Source organism: Zingiber officinale, chromosome 9A (assembly GCF_018446385.1).
Source record: "Zingiber officinale cultivar Zhangliang chromosome 9A, Zo_v1.1, whole genome shotgun sequence".
In the NCBI taxonomy this organism is placed as follows: Eukaryota; Viridiplantae; Streptophyta; class Magnoliopsida; order Zingiberales; family Zingiberaceae; genus Zingiber; species Zingiber officinale.
Genome location: NC_056002.1, coordinates 113554491 through 113577381, shown reverse-complemented (window position 1 = coordinate 113577381; position 22891 = coordinate 113554491).

The window sequence follows — 22891 nt, the reverse complement described above, 5'->3', positions numbered from 1 at the left end:
TGGATGTCTGCTCGGTTGGTGATTTGATGTCCAAATCCACCCTATCGAGCGAGGGAGCCTTAACTGTCGGGTTGATGTCGTGCCCCTTATTAGCCAAGTGGGATGATCGCTCGGTCTTCGTCTCTTCTTGCTTTTGCCTTATGAGCGTCGAAAATTTGGCGTTCGGCCGAGCTGTCGAGATGCCAGGTCGGCTATTCTTCCTGTCGCTCGGGAAGGTAGCTTGCCCGATCGGTCGTCTGTCCTGGATGTTGACCAGTTTGACTTCCCACTGGGCGGACCTTGTCTTACCACCGGATCATCACATCCCCAGCGTCTATCGACTCAGCTTTCGGACAGGAATAAATTTGGCGTCGTCTGTGGGAACGCACCTGAATCCGAGCCAAGGAGATGGAAGAACCTGGACGTCAACACACTGTGACACTCTCCCAAGAGGAGCTCGACGCGCTCATACAAGCGCGGGTGACCAAAATAATAGAGCATCAATAGAAGGCACTAGCCGATCGAATGGTGCAACAAGCAACCTCAGCATCGGGAGGCCGAGCGACGCACAAAGACCGGGCGGAACAGCTCTCCACATGGGGCCAAAACAAGGGTCCGACCGGCATGCAAGCAGAGCCACCGTCCGCTTCGATTCCATTCCATCGGGCCTTGTTCCAGACGCCATCTGAAATCGCGCAAGGAAATCAAGACCGGCCTTCTTCTGACGAAGCTCCCGCTCGGGACGCGAGAAAGGGCAAGGCGCCCCGAGCTGACTCCTCCCCCGAACGGATCAACCACCAATTCTCCGAGGCAATTCTGCAAGATCCTCTGCCAAGGCACTGCGTACCCTTGGTGATCAGTGAATACAATGGGTTGACTGATCCAGACGACCACCTCGGTAAGTTTGATAACGCTGCAACCCTTCATCAATACACAAATAGGGTTAAGTGCCGAGTCTTCCTCACCACGTTATCCGGCTCGGCACAACGTTGGTTTTGAAGATTACCGGACGGATCGATTTAGAACTTCAAAGATTTTCAAACGGCCTTCCTCCACCACTTCGCGAGCAACAGGCGCTATCAGAAGACCAGCTTCAGTCTATTCTCTATGAAGCAAGTGTTGAAAGAGACTTTACGGGCCTACATTCAATGCTTTAACCAAGCAGCCATGGATATCCCCATAGCCTCGTCTGAAACTATGATGCATGCCTTCATCCAAGGGCTCATCGATGGGGACTTCTTCCGCTCGCTCATCAGAAAGTCGCCCCGTGATTACGACCATATGCTGAGGCAGGCCAGCGAGTATATCAATGTGGAGGAAGCTCAGGCGGCCCGAAGGAAGGAAACACCATCAGAGCTATCGGTGCACGCCGAAGGGAGGCAACTGATCGACCACCAGCCTCCTAGAGGGCCCCGAGTCGATGTGCCCCACCGCATCAAGAAGTAAGGCCTCACGCCATCTAACACGTGGCTGTCGAACGACCGAGGCCCAAGGGAAATGTATGGACCCCTATGTTATGTGCTTTTCACCAATCGGCAACCCACAACACCCGTGATTGTCGCGGAGTCCCTGCGGTCGCTCAACCGACTCCCAGAAGTTACCGTCGCCGATCGCCTTCCCCTAAACTACGATAAATGCGGTCGAGTATCGGACGACGAGAGGAGACCAGAAGGTCACCCGAGCGGCAACACCATCATCAAGCAAGGAGTGATGACCACGCCCAAGCCGCACACGAGCGAATCAGACACTCCGCTCGGGAGGAGGAAAACCGAGGCAACACCGGGGTGAGATCAACATCATAGCTGGCGGACTAACTAGCGGGGACTCCAACCGAGCTCGGAAGTCATACGTTCGGTGATTGGAGATCCATGTTGTGGGATGCAGCCAAGAGAGGGCGAACGGGCCTGAAATTAGCTTTGGCCCCAGGGATCTTGATGGGATTGAAGTGTCACATGACGACGCCCTCATCATCCGTGCGGTAATCACCAACTACACTATTCATCGTATATTTATTGACACAGGGAGCTCGACCAACATTATCTTCAAGAAGGCCTTCGACCAGCTCCAGATCGATCGGGTCGAGTTGCTACCGATGACGACCCCTTTGTATGGGTTCACCAGCAACGAGGTCCAGTCGATCGGTCAGACAAGGTTGGCCATATCACTTGGAGAGGAGCCGCTCCGAAGGACCAGGACTACCACTTTCATCATTGTGAACGCCCCATCAGCCCACAACGTCATTCTGGGTCGACCGCCCCTCAATGAATTCCGGGTGGTAGTCTCCACCTATTTCCAGGAGATCAAGTTCTCCGTGGAGGATCAGGTCGGAGAAGTTAAAGGAGATCAACTGGCTGCTTAGCGTTGCTACATCGAGATGGAGAAGGCGGAGGCTAAGTCCGCTCGGAAAGTTCCCCGACTCGAGGTAAATGGCATAACTAAGAAACCTCCTACTTTAGTCTATGAAGAAAAAGAAGAGGTGCAGATACATCTTGGCCGGTCGGAGGCAACAACTTTCATAGCGGCCAACCTACAAGCTGAGCAGAAGGTCGAGCTGATTAGATGCTTCCAGCAAAATCATGATGTCTTCGCCTGGTCCACCCATGAACTACCTGGCATTTCCCCAAGCGTAGCACAGCATGAGCTCCACGTTCGACCGGGCGCTAGGCCGGTGAAGCAGAGGAAAAGGAACTTCAACGCCGAGCAGAATCAGATCATCTGAGCTGAAGTAAAGAAGCTATTGGAGGCCGACCACATCAGAGAAGTCTAGTTCCTGAGCTGGCTCGCGAACGTAGTGCTGGTCTCGAAGCCCGGCAACAAGTGGAGGGTTTGCATCGACTTTCGAGACCTCAACAAAGCTTGGTTGAAGGACTTCTACCCACTGCCGAGGATCGACCAGATGGTAGACTCAACAGCTGGGTGCGAGCTGATATGCATGCTGGACGCGTATCAAGGGTATCATCAAGTGTCGCTCGCCCGTGAGGATCAAGAGAAGGTGAGCTTCATCACGACGGATGACACCTACTGCTACAACGTAATGTCGTTCGGACTAAAGAATACCGGGGCTACCTACCAAAGACTCACGAATAAGGTGTTCCGACAGCAGATCGGATGAAACCTGGAGGTATATGTCGACGATATACTTGTCAAGTCCCCCGAGATGCCGACCTCTGTGCGAACAAAGAAGAAACCTGCCAGACGCTCCGCGCATATGGAATTAAGTTGAATCTGAGCAAGTGTCTGTTCGGCGCAAAGGGTGGAAAATTCCTCGGCTATATCGTCACCGAGCGGGGCATCGAGGCGAACCCTAGTAAGGTGAGGGCGCTGCAAGATATGCTGCCGCCAAGGAATTTGAAGGAAACTCAGCGCCTCACCGGTCGGATAACTGCCTTATCTTGATTCATCTCCAAGTCTGCCGACTAGAGCCTCCCTTTCTTCAAGATATTGTGCCGAGCTACCAAGTTCCAATGGGACGAAGAGTGCGACAGAGCGTTTGAAGAACTAAAGACATATCTGAATTCTCTGCCTGTATTGGCTAAGTCGGTTGCCGGCGAGCCGCTTCGCATTTATTTGTCCTCGATCGAGCACGCTGTCGGCTCGACGTTGGTGCGACCGAACGGTGAAGAACAACCAGTGTATTTCCTGAGCCATATTTTAAAAGATGCTGAATCTCGCTACACTGGTCTCGAGAAGCTTGCCTTTGCTTTGGTACTCGCCGCTCGGAGGCTTCGCTCATATTTCCTCGCACACATGATCGTGATAATGATGAACAACCCTTTGGGAAGAGTTCTCCTCAATCCAAAGGCATCCGGACGGCTAATCAAATGGACAACGGAGCTTAGCGAATTCGACATACAGTATCAGCCCCGAACGACCATCAAGGCGTAATCCTTGGCGGACTTTGTCACTGAAGTACAGAATCCCGAGCCAGAAGCGACTTGGAGGGTATATGTGGACGGATCGTCTACTTGGCAAGGAAGCGAAGTCGGTGTACTACTGATCTCCCCCAGGAGGAACGGATGCATTTGCCCGTTCGATTAGAATATCGGGCCATTAACAACGAGGCCAAATACGAGGCACTTATAGCAGGCCTGTAGGCCGCTCGACATTACGGAGCGATCAAGGTCTTGATTCACTCGGATTCCCAGTTAGTCGCTCAGCAACTCATCGGGACATTCGAGATAAGCAGCGCTCGACTTAAGTTCTACGCCGAGGCCTTTGAAAAGCTAAAGGCCAACTTCCGGAAGGTGGTTGTTCAGAAGATACCTCGAGTGGAAAATCAAGTGGCGGATGAGCTGGCTAAGCTAGCCAGCTCCATATCACCGATTGTTATATCGCAGCCAATCGGGCAGGTGTCTATGATGGCGCACATCGATCGAATGGAAGGACTCACATTCCCAAATGATTGGAGGACAACGCTGATAGAGCTCCTGCGATCGGGAATTACACCAACCGATCGGGAGGAAGCCGACCTGTTGAGAAGAAGGGCAGGAAGATTCACGTTAATTGGGGATCAACTATACAAAAAAGCTTTCTCCCAACCCCTGCTCAAATGCGTCGGGCTAGAAGACATCGACTACATTCTACGGGAAGTATATCAAGGAACTTGCGGAGGACACCCAGACGGTCGGTCATAGGCCAGAAAGATACTGCTGGCCGGGTATTTTTGGCCAACCCTCCAAACAGATGTCGCTCGGACAGTGTTCACCTGCTTGTCCTGTCAGAAGTACCACAACCTCTCGCATCGACCGGCGGAAGAGATGAAGGCGGTCGTAGTGTCCTGCCCGTTCGACCAATGGGGCATGGATATAGTGGAGCCCTTTCCCATGGCGACCGACCAACGAAAATTCCTGCTCGTCGCAATAAACTACTTGTCCAAATGGGTCGAGGCCGAGCCGCTCGTGAGAATAACCGAGCAGATGGTTAAGAATTCATCTGGCAACACATCATATGTCGGTTCGGAATTCCACATCGGCTCGTCTCTGACAATGGAAGATAGTTTGTCGGACGACATCTTAGAGAATGGTGTGAGGGGTATGAGATTCAGCAGGCCTTCACCTCCGTAACATATCACCAAAGCAACGGATAAGCTGAAGTCGCCAACCGAGAAATTCTGTGAATTCTTCCAGTTTGGCTCGACCATATCGAAGGCAGCTGGGCAGACGAACTTCCTGGCGTACTGTGGGCAATCTGCACGACTCCAAAGGAGGGGACGGGAGTAACCCCGTTCCACTTGGTTTATGGAGGCGAAACAATCGTCCCAGTTGAAGTTGGAGTTGAATCCGATCGGGTGCAGCAGTATAGCGAGGATAACGTCGAGCGGAGACTCCTGGAGCTGGACTTGGTGGATGAGGCGCGCGCCAAAGCAGTCGTCCCGCTGACGACATACCGACAGAGGATGCACTAGAACTACAACAGGCGGGTAATACCTAGATCTTTTTAGGTCGGCGACTTCGTATGGAAGAAGGTGAAGCTAGTCGACAATGTCACCAAGCTAGAGGCCCCATGGGCTAAACCCTTCAAGATCGTGGAAAAGCTCTGACTGGGCGCTTATTACCTAGAAGACGAGGAAGGGCGGAGGCTAGAGCGTCCGTGGAGTGCAAACCATCTCCAACCGTATCGAGCTGGGTGAAAGGTGCGCTGATGTAACTAATGTCATGTAACCTTCATTTTTTTTGCGTCATTCGGCTGCAAGATTAGAATCTAAAGCAAGGGTTCACAAAGTTATCGTCGACGGCCAGTCCATTCTGAAGATCGTCGAGCGGCAACGTTAAACCCTAGAGTAGGAGCAACGACTATAAAAATCCTACCCTGAAGATCGTCGAGCGGCGACGTTAAAAAATAGAGTCGGAGCGGCGACTATAAAAACCCCGCCTTGAAGACCGTCGAGCGGCGACGTTAAACCCTATAGTCGGAGCGGCGACGTTAAACCCTATAGTCGGAGCGGCGACTATAAAAACCCCGCCCTGAAGACTGTCGAGCGGCGACGTTAAACCTTAGAGTCGGAGCGGCGACTATAAAAACTCCGCTTTGAAGGTCGTTGAGCGGTGACGTTAAACCCTAGAGTCAGAGCGGCGACTATAAAAACCCCGCCTTGAAGACCGTCGAGCGGCGACGTTAAACCCTAGAGTCGGAGCGGCGACTATAAAAACCCCGCCTTGAAGATCGTCAAGCGGCGACGTTAAACCCTAGAGTCGGAGCGGCGACAATAAAAACCCCGCCTTGAAGACTGTCGAGCAGCGACGTTAAACTCCGGCCTTAGAAAATCGTTTAACGGAGACGCTAAAACCAAAGTCGAGCGACAACTATAAACCCTGAAGGTGATCCTAGCGAATATTCTAGGTAATGAAAATACGGTAGTGATAGCCGATCGGAACTACACAGTTAAATACGATTTCATTAATGAAGGCACAAAACAATTTCATTAATGAAATATGCCGAACGGCAGAGTACAGTCAAGGCCTACCGACCTCTCGCTCACTCAATAGGATCAAAGGCCTCGTCGGGAATAGCCTCGAGAAGTTGGATTCGGTTGACATCCTTGTCGGAGAAAGCTTCAGGAAGGTGGTCGTTCGTCTTCAGCTGGACGAGCGTGGCATCAATGGGCAATTCGAACGAGTGGACGATCCGGTCGGTCGCCTTCGCCAGAAATTGGTCCGAACGCAAGTATTGATGTTTCAAGGCAGCAAAGTGACCCAGCTCAGCCTCCTGGTAGGTCTTCAGGGTGGCGCGCGAAGCCTCTAATTCCCCTTCAAGGCGCTTCACTTGGCCTTGAAGTTCAGCCTCCTTGGCCGAACAGCTCTCCCGCTCGACCACCAGGAAGTCCTCCGCCTTCTTCAGCTTCTCAGCCAACTGTCGAGCCTCCTTGTTCTTTTCCTCCAGATCGACGATGGCTCGTTGCTTCCTTTTGGAAGCTAGCTTGAGTTTATGATCATATGTCTTCAATTGCGCTTCAATCTGGCCCGTCCTACTAGTCTGCTCGGCCAACTTCTGCTGTTCTTCGGTGAGAAGTCTTTGGGTCTTCTCCAGATCGGCTTTCAGCCGAGTGGATAGTGGTCCCTGGGAGGAGGAGCCTTCTCCAGAAATTTTGAGCTTCTTCAGCTCATCCTCCACTTGTGCCAACTGCTGGCATATGGCGATGTTCTTCACCCAGTACTGTAAACAAATATTAGCATCGATCGGAGGTAATTTGTAAAAGTGACCCGATTGAAAATACTAACCCCAGTGGACATCTCTAGATGGCTGTCAGCAAGTGCGCCAGGGGATTTCATGGTTGTCCTTGCCCTCACCTCTTCCCAGATGCGGGCGAGCCGACCTCGGAAGTAGACTTGATGTTGAGGAGAGCAGGGTTGATCGCCTGGTGCAAGAAAGTCCTCAGTCGACAGGCGAAGGGTGGCAGTGATAGAGCATCTCCCGCTCGGCGCCGATTGAGCGGAGGCAGACGGGTCGGAGGGTTGAGCAGGGGGGCTAGAAGAACGGCAGATCGGGTTATCCTCCGCCTGGGCGGAGGAAGGGAGGTGATCGACTGGATGGGGGAGTGGCTCTTGCAGCTCGGCCACGGACGGAGTCCGATCGGAGGAAGTAGCCTCCACTGTTGCGGGAGCTGGAGACGGGACACCTTCCCCCGTAGAGACTTAAACGGCTAAAGTGGCGAATCGGGAGGCATGTCCATTCAGCGCCTCTTGCGGGAGAGCGGTACTTCGTCGCCCGAAGACCCCAAACCCTCAATAGGAATGATGGGGGGTGCGCCACGAACCGATCCCGGGTCGGTCGCCCCTTCTACGCCAAGCGTCCGCTCGGCGGTCTCGTCGCCCGCAGTTGGCAGTTGCTGTTTCCCCAGCTGTGTCTTCCTGTGAGCCAACGGGAGGCAGGCCGAGTCGCTCCATCTCCTTGGCGGCCACTGCTTCGATTTCGGCATGCCTAGCCTTCATTATACCAACCTCCCGAGCACGCATCATGATGTCAGCTGGAAAAGAAAGACATAATCAGTTAGACCCAAAGGAAGAAGGTTAAGAAATTTCATACCTATGCTGCTCGAGAGCTTCACTCGGTTCGGACTCAACCCAAACATGTACATCACTCCCTCTGGCAACAACTTGTGGATGTTGAACTTCAGCCCAGCTAACATATTGACAGCATGAAGGTAATCCGGTTGTGTCTTATATCTCTTCAGCTTGGGCGGAGGTGGCAGGGCGGTCCGCCATTGAGTTCGAAAATGGGGCCGCTCGGGAAGCCTCAAATAGAAAAAGTACTCCTTCCAGTGTTTATTGGAGGAGGGCATCTTGTCGAAGAAGACCAGACCAATACGGGATTGGAATAGATAGGTGCCTAGCTCGGATTGTTTGGGGTAGTAGAAGTAGTTTGAAATCCCGAGGGTTCAGTGGGATGTTGTGCACTCGAAATAACACTACCACGCCGTACAACAGGCGGAAGGAATTGGGGACGAGCTGGGCGAGCGGGATTTGAAAATAATTACAAACTTCAGTTATGAATGGATGGATAGGAAACCGGAGACCGACCACACACTGGTCTCGATCGGAAGAAACAGATGGTACCGGTTGGTGGATTATGTGGTCGGTCGGACGGTCTGGCTAGGATAATCTCATGGTCGGACGGGATGTCAAAAGCGTTAATAAGGTATGTCGCGTCGCCCGCATCAAACCTGGTCTCCATGGTGGTATACCAGAGACCAGGGGTCGGGTCGATTGGCTGGGAGGAACTGGCCATAATCGGAAAACAACGAAGCAGAAGGATTCGCTAAGGGGACCGCCAGAAAAACAAAGCAGGATCAACAAGGGGTTCACTGAACAGAACGACGGAACACCAGAAAGCGATAAAGGCCAGAAAGGAAGATGAAAGACCAGAAGTCAAGGCTTACAGGGAAATGGAGCGCCGGAGAAGAAAGTCAGGGATCGTCGGAGCACTGAACGTGGAGAATCGCCGAAACTCACGAACACAAAGGCAGCAACGATGGATCAGGAATCGGCGAGGCGACTTTATAAAGATAGGGTACGACTGAGCGGAGCCGTCCGATCTAGGACACAGGAATCGGAGTGCACATCTGATCGTTGAATTCGAACCGCCAAACGTCACATCAGCAGCTGCCATCTCGGGCGTGCGGTGACTGCGCCAACGACACGTGGCGTCCTCCCACAAGGTAGGATTTAATGGGTGCATGCTCAACCTTAATGGAAGTGATTTGCGCGCATCATGAGAAGATTCAGACGATGTCAGCATTAGCTGACCAGCTCGCGTCCCTTCGAAAGCGGTGAAGAAAAGTATCCAAAATACTAAGTACAAAAGCACGAAGCACCGACTGGGGGAGAAGGATCAGTCCCACAGAGACCGAGCGAGATCCGACTCATCTATTAGCCGATTGACCCTACCGTTCACTAGGCTACTTGTCTAGTCAGTCGGACTTGCAGCCTCCTTCGACTAGACTTAAGGGGGAGACATGTGATCCAGTGGTAAGACGAGGCCCGCCAATGGGAAGTCAAAGTGGTCAACATCTAGGGCAGGCGGCCGATCGGGCGAGCTACCTTCCTGAGCGGCAGGAAGAATAGCCGACCTGGCATCTCGACAGCTCAGTCTAACGCCGAGTTTCCGACGCTCATAAGGCAAAAGCAAGAAGAGACAAAGACCGAGCGGCCATCCCGCTCAGCTAATACAGGACACGGCATCAACCCGGCAGTTTAAGCTCCCTCGCTCGACAGGGTGGATTCAGACATCAAATCACCGGCTGAGCGGACATCCAAGTCGGTCCGACCTGGGTGTTGCCTGGAGGGCGTTAGCCGGGCGGTTGCTCCGCTCGGCCCGGGGAAGGCGCTAGCCGAGCGGTTCCTCCGCTCTGCCCGGTAAAGGACAAGGGGAGCAGTTGTCGATATCTTCCTAGGAACCAGGGTCGCTGACAAGAGGCATGGGCGGCGGCATGGTCAGACAGAGAATCGTACGGTGGAAACTTCCACTGTCACGTCAGAGATATGCTCGTGCTATTAAGGTATGACGTCTGACACGCTTTTCTGACACATCCATTCCAGATATGCTTTGAGGAGTGTGCACGTCTCAAGGAGCGTGTATGCGCCTCTGGGGAGCCCTATATAAGGACCTCCAGACTTCGACGGAGGTATGCTCACTTCTTTACTGTAGCTACAGTTCTCGTTTCCCCTTTGCTCTACTTTTTCTTGCCGGAGGTCTTACTTGAGCGTCGGAGGGCCATCGCCGGGGAACCCCACCCCGGCTCGGCGTTGTGCTTGTAGGTCCATGTCGGTGGGAGATCTCTGCTTGCAGTCTTCGACCAGTCAATAGGAACGTCACGTCCTTAGCATTCATTAACTCAGCTTTCGGATATGAACATATATAAGATTATAGTTACGCTGGCATATTCTGCACAATAGCGAATCGGTTCCAAAGAGTGCTAGATTTAACCTAAACTATGAGTTTTAAGAAAAAAAAAAATCAAGTTTGTAACAAATATAGGCACTGAAGCCGTACCCTACTGAACTTAGTACCTCTTATCAGTCTATAATTTTAATGACTTCAATTTTGGTGCTATTTTTTGTTTTTTTTTTCTCGAAAATTTCAAAAATGCTGGGCCTTCTTTGGCAGCATCTGAAGTGGAATGGTGATCTACTTGCCTCAATACTTGAGATAAATTAATTTTTGTCCTTAACAATTCCTCTGTTGGTGCTCAATACTCATTATCTTTTGCTTTAATTGCTTCGTTCCAATATTGATCGTTTTCGTTCATATCACTCCTACCTTCCTCTCTCCTCGTTGTTTAATTTCTCCCTCGGTATTTTTGTCTTTCTCAATTTTCCGCTATCATATTTCGGATAACGATTGGCCTCTACTCGAGGTACTTTGTGGTGCATGTGAATATCTTGATCTCATTTTACTTAATTACTGATCGAGTTTATATCAACGGAGTCCCGCAGGTCTAGTCAAGTTGATACTCAGGACTTGCTATAAGTGAAGCATGGTTTAATTCCGAGCACATGTAAATATTACTTCAAATTATTATATATCTCCGTTTTTTAGAAAGTCGCACAGACTAAGGCCGAATAAGTCTCCATAATTTATCCTTTTTCACAATGTATGGAGTCATTGGAGGGATAACTCATATGACAATTTCACTTTTTACCAGTATGCTAAAAAGTGTCATTAAGTGCGCTAAAGCGCAAAGCATGAGACAGAAAATCACCGTCTCTCAACTTTTAGGAGAAAATCCTATAATTTGCCATCGCGAACCTCTGCCATCGAGAAACCCCAGAGAAAGAATGATAAAAAAGTATTACAAGTTTTATTAGTTCGTTCCTCTTCTCAATTGACAAAATCCCTAATCTTTAAATAAATATATAAGTGTGTTTTCTTAATTCAGAGAACTACTGAATCGTTATTCGGCTCAAGTGTTTGATAACACTCAATAGGTTTAGAATATATATGTATGTTTTCCAATGTTATCAAAATGTGGCTGATTAATGCATCTTGATCATAATTTTGGATTTTGTGAAAGTGACTTGGCCAATTAAAAAAAACCGATGGTTCTTTTGAAATGAGATTTAAGAAATCTTTGACCTTTGAAGTATGTTGTTATTCTTGTTTGATGCGGTGATGCCAAATCCCAATTTTAGTTTTTTTTTCAAAAATTTCCTTTTTATTAGTTATTGTGATGTTAATGAAGTATTTTTTTTTCATGTACTTTAATTTTAATTCATATTAATTGCCTTTTATTTGGAGAAATTTGGATTATGAGCAAATAGTCAATTGGACTTATATTTCGTAGGGATCAATGGAATAAAATGATTCCTCAATGACATCTAACTCTAATTCTAAAGACAGTGAATTGAAAAAAGAGTCCGAGGATGTTGGATGGGAGACAACTGTGTTTATATATCCAAAAAAATCCTAACTCTGTTAAATGTATCTTATGTGGTAAAGTTATAAAGGGTGGAATATATAGGCATAAAATCTATATTTCGAGAATCAAAGGAAAAAGTGTGAAATCATGTGGGAGGAGAACCGAAGAACAAAAAGAAAAATATCGTTTGACACTTGAGGACAACAAGTTTAAGAAGCTAGAAAAGGTATTGAATCAATCTAAGATAATGAATGATGTGGTTATGACTTTAAATTCTCATGAGGAGGAAGATGATGAAATAACTATCATTGAGAAAGAAAGTAGAAAAATGCCCATCAATGTAGGACCCATTGACCAATTTGCAAAGTCAATTGAAGTAGAGGATGCTTCTATGAGTACAAGCATGAAAATGAGGCAACAAAATATTAATGATGCAATTGCTAAGAAAAGATTACTTGAAGTCCATCAATATTTGGCAAGATGGGTGTATGAAGATGGATTTCCTTTCCATGCAATTGAGCATGATAATATTAAAAGATTTATTGAGGCTTTAAGATAATGTGATCTAGATTATATCCCTCCTTCTCAATACCAATTACGAGAGCCACTTTTAAAAGGAGAGATAAAAATAACAAAAGGAACTCTAAAAAAGTAAGAAGAAGAATGGAAAAATAATGGTTGTTCTATTATGAAAGATGCTTGGAGTGATAAGAAAAGAAGAAGCATTATGAATTTGTGTGTAAATTGTAAGTTAGATATCACTTTTATTTCATCGAAGGAAGCTTCAAATGATACTCACACTGTCCAATACATATTTGATTATATTAATGCATGTATTGTTGAGGTTGAGCCTCAAAACGTGGTTCAAATTGTGGCTGACAATGCTTCAAATAATATGACAGTCGCAAAACTGTTAGTATTAAAAAGACTCAATATATTTTGGACATGCGCCACTCACACAATAAATCTTATGCTCGAAGGGATTTCTGAACTTCCAATGTTTAATGGAGTGATCAAAAAGGTAAAGTCCTTCACTATTTTCATTTATGCACACCACAAGACTTTGACATTGATGAGAAAGTTTACAAAAGGGAGATAGTTATGCCAGGAGTCATAAGATTTGCAAGCTCTTTTCTAACATTACAAAGTTTGCTAGACAAGAAGTAAGAGTTGAGAAATATGATGACTAGCAATGAATGAGATACCACTAAATGGTCTAGGAGTAAAACAGAGAAAGAGACTTTTGATGTTGTTGTTCCAAATGATTTTTGGAACTCGATAGATTTGTGCTTGTAGATATTTACTCCATTGGTAAAAGTTCTTAGACGTGTTGATGGAGAGGAGAAATCATCCATAAGTTTTGTGTATGGAGAGATGTTGAATGCAAATGAGGAAATTCGAAAAACATTCAAGAAAGAGAATGATTATTTACCAATTTTAAACATTATTGATTCCAAAAGCAAGGGTCGTCTTGATGGTCCGCTTCATACCATAGCTTATCTTTTGAATCTGATCCTGTCTGAGTGCTGAGTCGATGGACGTTGGGGGTGTGGCGCTTCTGTTGATTAGACAAAGACTCCCAAGACGTAGCTCCTTTGCTGCCGTGAACCTGCAAACACAACGTCGAGCCAGGTAGGGGTTCCCGGCAACGACCCTCCGACGCTGAAATCAAATCTTCGGCAGAAAAATGTAGAACAAAGAAGTGAGAACTGTAGCTACAGTAATGAAGTGCGCATACCTTCGTCGAAGTCTGGGGGTCCTTATATAGGGCTCCCCAGAGGCGCATGCACGCTCCCCGAGGCGTGCACGCTCCTCCAAGCATACTTGGAATGGATGTGTCAGGAAAGCACACCTGACACCCTACCTTAATAGCACGAGCATATCTCTGACGTGACAGTGGAAGTTTCCACCATACGATTCTTTGTCCGACTAGGCCGCTGGCCATGCTTCTTGTCGGCGACATTGGTTCCTAAGAAGATCTCGCCACCTGCTCCCTCTGTCTTTTACCAGGCCGAGTAGAGGAACCGCTCGGCTACCACCTTTTCCGGGCCGAGTGGAGGAATCGCTCGGCTAGTACCTTTCCCGGACTGAATGGGGGCCCGTTGGTTAAATGTCGTGTTTACCATTAGCCGAGCGGGATGGCTGCTTGGCTTCCGTTTTTTTCCCCGCTTTGCCTTGTGAGCGTCGGAAACTCGGCGTTAGGCCGAGCTGTCGAAATGCAGGGTCGGCCATTCCTCCTGCTGATCAGGAAGGTAATCCTCACGGTCGAACGACTATCGGGTGTTGACCACTTTAACCTCCTGTCAAGCGGGTCCCCCCCCTTACCACCGGATCGCATGCCCTCCCTTCAAGTCTAGTCGAAGGAGGCTGAAAGTCCGACTGATTGGAGGAATAGCCTGGCGAGTAGTTGGTCGGTCGGCTGATAGATGGGTTGGATCCCGCTCGGCCCCCGTAGGATTGCTCTTTCTTCCCCGGTCGGTGCTTCGTGTCTTTATACTTAATATCTTGGGTGCTTTTCCCCATCGATTTTGAAGGGATGCGAGCGGGTCAGCTAATGCTGACGCCGTCCGCATCTCCTCGTGATGCGTGCAACTCCTTTCCATTAAGGTCGAGCATGCGTCCATTAAATGTCATCCCGTGGGACAACGCCACATGTCGTTGGCGCAGTCGCTGCACGTCCGAGGTGACAGCCGCTGATGTGACGTTTGGCGATTCGAATTCAACGGTCGGATGTGCACCCCGATTCCTGCGCCCTAGATCGGACGGTTCTGCTCGGTCGAGCCAGGTCTTTATAAAGTCTCCACACCGACTTTTGTTTCATTGCTGCCGCTCTCGTGTTCGCATGCTCCGGCGACCTTGCGTTTAGCGCTCCGACGATCCTTTGTTTAGTGCTCCAATCTCCAGCTTCTCCTCTCCCTCAGTGCTTCCCTGTCTAGTAAGCTTCTTGACCTATCGTCTCCACATTTGTTGTGGTTTCTTGTCCTCTGTTTCTTTTCGCCATTTCACTTGGTGAGCTTTTCCCTGTTCCTCTTGCTTTCTTGCTTTTCCCGACGATTTTCTTTAGCGATCCCTCGGCCTCTCTGTTTCCCCACCATGGCTAGTTCCTCGCAGCCAGCCGACCCTGCTCTCGACCCATGGTACACCACCATGGAGACTCAGTTCGACGCACATGATGCGACGAGCCTGGTTAATGCCTTTGACATCCCTTCTGATTATGAAATAATTTTGACCTCGCCTTTCGACCAGCCACATAACCCGCCGTGCGGCACAATCTGCTTTTTTTTTGTGATCAATTCGTGGCGGGTCTGCGATTTTCTATCCATCCATTTATTATCGAAGTTTGCAACTTTTTTCGTCTTCCGCTCGGCCAACTTGTCCCCAACTCTTTCCGTCTTATGTGCAGGGTCGTGGTACTGTTCACCGTCCACAACATTCCTCCTAGGCCCCATATATTCCATTATTTCTATTATCCCAAACAATCCGAGCTGGGCACCTATCTCTTCCAGTCTTAGGTCAGCTTAGTCTTCTTTACTAAGATGCCCACCTCAAATAAACATTGGAAAGACTACTTCTTTTACATAAGACTTCCCGAGCTACCGTCTTTCCGAACCAAGTGGCACGTCGGGTTTCCCCCTCCTCCCGAGCTGAAGAGATACAAGACCCAGCCAGAGTACCTTCATGCGACCAATATGCTATCCGGCCTGAAGCTGGATATCAACAAGTTGTTACCGGAGGACGTGCTATACATGTTCGGGTTGAGTCCGACCCGAACGTATCTCCCGGGTGGCTTAGGTGAGAAATTCCCTTTGACCTTTTTCTTTGGATCTAACTGATTTCCTTTCTTTTTCTTGCAGCTAACACCATGATGAAGTCGGTGGCGCTCAGCTTGTTGAAACTTAAAGCTGCCGAGGCTAAGGCAGCTGCTGCGAAGGAGATGGAGAGGCTCGGGCTAACGCCAGTCGGCTCCCATTAGGGTGAGAGCGAGGAAGCTCCGACTACTGGTGGTGGGTCCGCCGCTCGGACTTCACATATTGAGGTTGCTGGGGAAGCTGCCCCCTCCGGCGTGCGGCCGATCGCTTGACCTGAAGAAACCGAGTCTGCTGGCGACAAAGAGCCACTGAACAGACGCAAACAACGCCGAACGGGCATGCCCACCCGTTCGGCTTCCTCGGCGGTGAGAGCGTCCGAGGAGACGGGTGCCCCCCCCCCCCTTGGCCACGGAGCCCGTGGAAGCTATCTCCTCCGATAGGACACCCTCACAGTGCGACCTCTCATCTGGTCCAGTCGCCGCTTAGCGTCTGGCCCCCCACTCGCTAGAGGATTCTTTGGTTATGAATCCATTCCACTCCGACCGGCCCCTCCTTCGGCCCCGGCGGTATCTGCTCTGTCCACCCAGAGCGGTCGTTGGTCGATAAAGGCGACCTTGCATCTCCCGACTGAGGAGCTTCTGTTGGTTGTCGATCAGCCAACCTCCCCCGAACATCAAATAGTTATCCGGGGGCAGCTGGCCAAGGTTTGGGAGGAGGCTCGAGCTCGGGTTGCGACCATGCCGCGGGGGCTGCTCGACAATAGTCATATGCAGATGGCAATCGGGGGTAAGTTGTCTATTTTATGATTTATTTTCAACTTGGTATTAACCTTCAGCCGATCGGCTACAATACTGGGTGGAAAGCGTGGCGATATGCAATCGCCTGGCGTTGTTGGAGGAGGAGCTCAAGAGGCTTAAAATTTCTGGGGTGGGTCCCTCCCAGGGCCCTACACATTTGAGCTGCAGGCGAACCTGGCTAAGACCCAGAAGTTATTGGAGGAGGAGCGGAGGAACTCCTCCGACCTGCAGACCATGGTGGGTCGGCTCGAGACCCAGGTCAAGTCGTATGACCAGAAGATCGATCTCGCCACCACCAGGAAGAACAGGGTCATTGCTGACCTGGAGGTGAAGAACGTGGAGGCTCGAGCTTTGGATCAAAAGGTTAAGAAGATGATGAGTCTGCTGGACGCCGAGCAAAAGGGTCTCTCGGCGAAGGCGTCTGCTCTTCGAGAGGACTTGAAGACCTTCCAGGACGTGCTCGAGGTCTCCCGCCTCGCCTTTAAGGAATACTAGGACGCTGAGCCGAGCCATTTTGTTGTAATGAGGCAAAACTACATCCGTTCGGAACAATTTGTCAAGAAGACGTGCGAACGGCTTGTCAATGCCTTTGAATTGGCCATCGATGCCACGATTACCTACTTGAAGGCAAAGGTCACCTTCCCGGAGCCACTGCCATTCCGGTTTTGGACCGTGCCGAGCTCCTCACCACCATTCCTGACGAGATCTTCGATTACTTGGAGTGAGGAGTGGTATTGTAAAAAAATTTTGATGTCTCGTATGTATGCCTGTTGCTCGGCAGGGATTTAGACTAGTTAATGGAGTTCCTTTTTGGTTTTTTGTATGTCCCTTGCCCTTAGCTGACTCTATAAGCCTGGGCGGATCACCTACTAGGATCTCGTTCCCTGTCATATTCGTTATCTCCTATCCTTTGGACGACCGTTCGACCTTTGATTTTACACACGCTCTCCTTTTGTACCTGAGCCCAGAGTTGCCGTTTTGCTCAGGTTTATAGTTATGAATGACCCATGGTCTTAACATCGCTGTTCGACGGGTTTCCAGGCGGGGTATTTATAGTCGTCGTTTCGACTCTAGGTTTTAACGTCACTGCTCGACGGTCTTCGGGGCGGGGTTTTTTGGTCGTCGTTCCGACCTTGGGGTTTAACGTCTCCGCTCGACGGTTTTCAACGCGGGGTATTTATGGTCGCCACTCCGACCCTGGGGTTTAACGTCGTCACTCGACGGTCTTCAGCGCGGGGTATTTATGATCGTCGCTCCGACCCATGGGTTTAACGTCGTCGTTCGACGGTGTTCAGCGCGGGGTATTTATGGTCGCCGCTCCGACCCTGGGGTTTAACGTTGCCGCTCGACGGTCTTTGACTTTAAGCTTGTCGTTCGGTAGTAATTTTGATAACCTTTGCCTTTGATTCAATCCTGCAATTTGAAAGGGACAAGAACATAGGAGACATGACATTGATTACATCAGCGCATCTTTCAGCCAGCTTGGTACGGCTGGAGATGGTTTGTGCTCCAAGGGTGTTCGAGCCATCGCACGTCCTCGTCCTCTAGGTAATAAGCGTCCGAGCGGAGCTTCTCCACGACTTTGAAAGGTCCGGCCCAGGGAGCCTCCATCTTGGTGACGTCGCCGACCGGCTTCACCTTCTTCCATACGAGATCGCCTACCAGAAAGGATCTAGGTATCATTCGTCGATTGTAGTTCTGACGCATCCTTTGTTGGTAGGAAGTTAGTCGTACGGCAGCCCTAGCGCGTGCTTCGTCCACCAAGTCCAACTCTAGCTGTCTCCGCTCGGCATTGTCCTCATCGTATCGCTGCACCCGATCGGGCTCCACCCCCACCTCGACCGGGATGACTGCTTGTCCTCCATACACCAAGTGGAACGAGGTAACTCCTGTTCTCTCCTTTGGAGTCGTGCGAATCGCCCATAGGACTCCCGGGAGCTCGTCCACCCAACTGCCTCCTATATGGTCAAGCCGAACTCGGAGGATCCGTAAGATCTTCCGATTGGTGCTTCCGCTTGTCCGTTGCTCTAGGGGTATGCTACGGAGGTGAAGGCCTGATGGATGTCGTACCCTTTGCACCATTCTTTGAGTTGCTAGCCAACGAACTGCCTTCCGTTGTCCGAGATGAGCCGACGCAGGATGTCGAATCGACAGATGATGTGTTGTCAAATGAACTTTTTGACCATCTTCTCGGTTATCCTTGCCAGCGGCTCGACCTCGACCCACTTGGAGAAGTAGTCGATTGCCACAAGCAGGAATTTCCGTTGTCCGATCACCATTGGGAACGGTCCTACGATGTCCATTCCCCACTGTCAAACGGACATGACATCATGGATGACTTCATCTCTTCTGTAGGCTGGTGAGAAGAGTTATGGTACCTTTGGTAGGATAGATAGGTTGTCCCTGTCCGAGCGGCATCTTCCTAGAGAGTCGGCCAAAAGTATCCTGCCAACAGAATCTTCCGCGTCAGTGAGCGGTCACCCGGATGCCCTCCACATGACCCTTGGTGCACTTCTTGCAGTATGTAGTCGCTGTCCTCCGGCCCGACGCACTTGAGAAGTGGTCAGGAGAAAGCTTTCTTGTATAGTTGATCTCCGATCAACGTGAACCGACTCGCCCTTCTTCTCAACCGATGGGCCTCTTCCTGGTCGGGAGGCGTCGCTCCGGATTGCAGAAACTCTATTAGCGAGGTCCTCCAGTCACTCAGGAAGGTGAGCCCCTCCATTCGATCGATGTGTGCCACCAGGGAGACCTGCTCGATCGGATGTTGGACGACGATCGATGATATGGAGCTGGCTAGCTTGGCCAGCTCGTCTGCCGCTTGATTCTTCGCTCGGGGTATCTTCTGAATAATCACCTCCTGAAAGTTGGCTTTTAACCTTTCAAAGGCTTCGGCGTAAAGTTTGAGTCGAGTGTTGCTTATCTCAAATGTTCCAGCGAGTTGCTGAGCAGCTAACTGAGAATCCGAGTGAATTAAGACTCGGATCGCTCCGACGTGCCGAGCGGCCTGCAAGCCTGCTATGAGCGCCTCATACTCGACCTCGTTATTAGTTGCCCGATATTCTAGCCGAACGGACAGATGCATCCGTTCTTCCTGAGGGGAGATCAGTAGAATACCGACTCCGCTCCCTTGCCGAGTGGATGATCCATCCACATATATCCTTCAAGTGGCTTCTGACTCGAGATTCTGTACTTCCGTGACAAAGTCTGCCAAGGATTGTGCCTTGATGGCCGTTCGGAGCTGATACTGTATATCGAACTTGCTAAGTTCCATTGTCCATTTGATCAACCGTCCGGATGCTTCTGGATTGAGGAGGACTCGACCCAAATGGTTGTTTGTCATTACAATGATTGTATGCGCGAGGAAGTATGGTCGAAGCCTCCGATCAGCGAGTACCAGCGCAAAGGCAAGTTTCTCGAGACCAGTGTAGCGAGATTCAACATCTTTTAAGATATGACTCAGGAAATACACTGGTTGTTCTTCGCCGTTCGATCCCACCAGCGCCGAGACGACAGTGTGCTTGGTCGAGGACAAATAAACGCGGATCGGCTCGTCGGCAACTGGCTTAGCCAATACAGGTAGAAAACTTAGATATGCCTTTAGTTCTTCGAATGTCTTGTCGCACTCTTCGTCCCATTGGAACTTGATAGCTCGGCGCAGTATCTTGAAGAAAGGGAGGCTCCGGTCGGCAAACTTGGAGATGAATCGAGATAAGGCAGTTATCCGACCGGTGAGGCGCTGAGCCTCCTTTAAATTTCTCAGTGGCGGCATGTCATGCAGAGCCCTCATCTTACTAGGGTTCGCTTCAATGCCCTGCTCGGTGACAATGTAGCCAAGGAATCTCCCACATTTCGCGCCGAATAGGCATTTGCTCGGGTTCAGCTTGATTCCATAGGCGCGGAGCGTCTGGCAAGTTTCATCTATATCTACGCAGAGGTCGGCAGCTCGGAGAGGCTTAATGAGTATATCATCAACATATACTTCCATGTTTCGTTCGATCTGCTGCCGGAACACCTTATTCATGAGCCTTTGGTAAGTAGCCCAGCATTCTTTAGTTCGAACGACATTACGTTGTAGCAATAGGTGTCATCCGCCGTGATGAAGCTCACCTTATCCTGATCTTCTCGGGCGAGCGACACCTGATGGTATCCCTGGTATGCATCCAGCATGCTTATTAGCTCGCACCCAGCGGTCGAGTCCACCATCTGATCGATTCTGGGTAGGGGATAGAAGTCCTTCGAGCATGCTTTGTTCAGGTCCCGAAAGTCGATGCAGACCCTCCACTTGTTGTTCGGCTTGGAGATGAGTACTACGTTTGCTAGCCAGCTCGAGAACTAGACCTCCCGTATGTGGCCGGCTTCCAACAGCTTCTTGACCTCCACCCGGATAATTTGATTCTGCTCGGCGTTGAAATCTCTCTTTCTTTTCTTTACTAGCCGGGCATTTGATCGGACATGAAGCTCATGCTGTGCGACGCTAAGGGAGATGTCGGGTAGCTTGTGTGTTGACCACACGAAGACATCATGGTTCTGCTGGAGGTAGCTGATCAACTCGACTTTTTGATCGGCTCCCAGATCAGATGCTATGAAAGTCGTCGCCTCTGGTCGGCAAGGATGTATCTGCACTTCCTCCTTTTCTTCATAAACTAAGGTAGGAGGTTTCTCGGTGATCCTGTCCGAATCAAGAGTCAGTGGACGCTGGGCACGCGACGCTCTCTGCTGGATCCTCAAGTGCTCCGGCGAACCTGCAACAAAACCGAGCCGGGAGGGGTGTCCCGGCGACGGTCCTCCGACGCTCAAGTCAGGTAAGTGGTGGAGAAAGTGGCTGCCAAATTCGTATTCTGCGTACCTTCGGCGAAGTAATAGCCTCTTTATATAAGACGGAGAAGGAACCGAGGCGCGTACGTGTCGGCAACCCATACCATGGTATGCACTTGTCGAGAGCTTACGGACACCATGCTGCACAGTCCGAGCATGTTCTTTGATGGGACGGCGAGACCACCCGTTGTCGAGACTAAGTATGGCACCCATACGACTTGTGTCGAGAAGATGTCCCGTCTTTTACCCACCGTTTGGTAGGGTGCAGGCCCGGCGGGCGATGAACGTCGTCCGGGACGGCCTTGATTCTTCGCCGTCAGGCGGCACCTCCTTCGCTCGGTTATTACGCCTTGCTTTATTTGAGCGTCGGACCCGGTCCCTACCAGGGTGCCTTTTACTACCAGATTTCCCTTTCTTCTGAGTCCGGTCGGCTCGCCCTTTTCCGGCGAGCCACTGGACCCTTTGACCTCCCCTCAGCGTTGACTCCTTATGGGGTTCCGGATTTTTACCGCCGGATCACTTGCCTTCCTCTCGAGTCTAGTCGAAGGAGGCAAAGTCCGACTAACTGAACTGCCGATCTGTCGAACAATGATCATTGCCTTAGGCCGCTCGGCCAGGCATAAAGATGCTCCTCCGTGCGGCGATATCTGTCTGTCCGGCGACACTTTGTCCATGCCTTGTATTTTCTGGGAATCGATGTCCGTTGTTCTCCCACACTACCCATCACGTGCTCTGCGCACGGTAAGGGGAGCTCATTAAATGCGGCTAGTAACCGGCAAACACGTGGCGACCGTGCATTTGTCAGAGTATGGCGGTTACGTCACTTCCGATGGGACAGCCGCCGTTTGAAACGGACGATCCGATGACAACCTCGATATCGACGACTTGGATCGGACGGTGGAGGTTGCTTCCGGGCGGCAATATAAAGCCTGCGGCTCCGCTTCCGCCGCCGCCTCGCTGCTTCATTCTCCTCCGGCACTCTCGCCCCTCAACTCTTCGGCAAACCTCGGCCCTTCGTCGATCATCTTCTTTGTTTGTAAGGCCTTTTCTCTTGTTCCCAGCGCTTTCTTCTTTTTGTTACCTGTTTCCTTCAATCGGCTTCTGCACCATTCTTTGCTCACCCCTTCCCTCGGCATCCTATATTCTCGTCCCTTGACCATGACTAGCACTTCTCAGTCGACTGGCGACGCTCCAGGTCTGTGGTACACGACCATGGAGAGCCGTTTTGATGAGGAAGACGCCTTGCGCCTCGTCCGGACTTATGACCTGCCGACCGACCACCAAATAGTGTTAGCCACACCAGCCGCTCGGCCTCATGAACCGCCGTCCGGCACAGTGCTTTTCTTCCGAGACCAATTTCTGGCCGGACTGCGTTTTCCACCTCACAAATTTTTCTTAGAAGTCTGCAACTATTTCCGCATTCCGCTCGGCCAAGTAGTTCCCAACTCTATTAGGCTGCTGAGCGGAGTGATAGTTTTGTTTAAGCTGAACAACATCCCCTTGGACCCAAAAATATTCCACTACTTTTACTATCCCAAGCAAGCCGAGTGGGGTACCTTTGTTTTCCAGTCTAGGATAGGCTTCGTGCTTTTTGATCATATGCCGAGCTCCAACAAACATTGGAAGGAGCATTT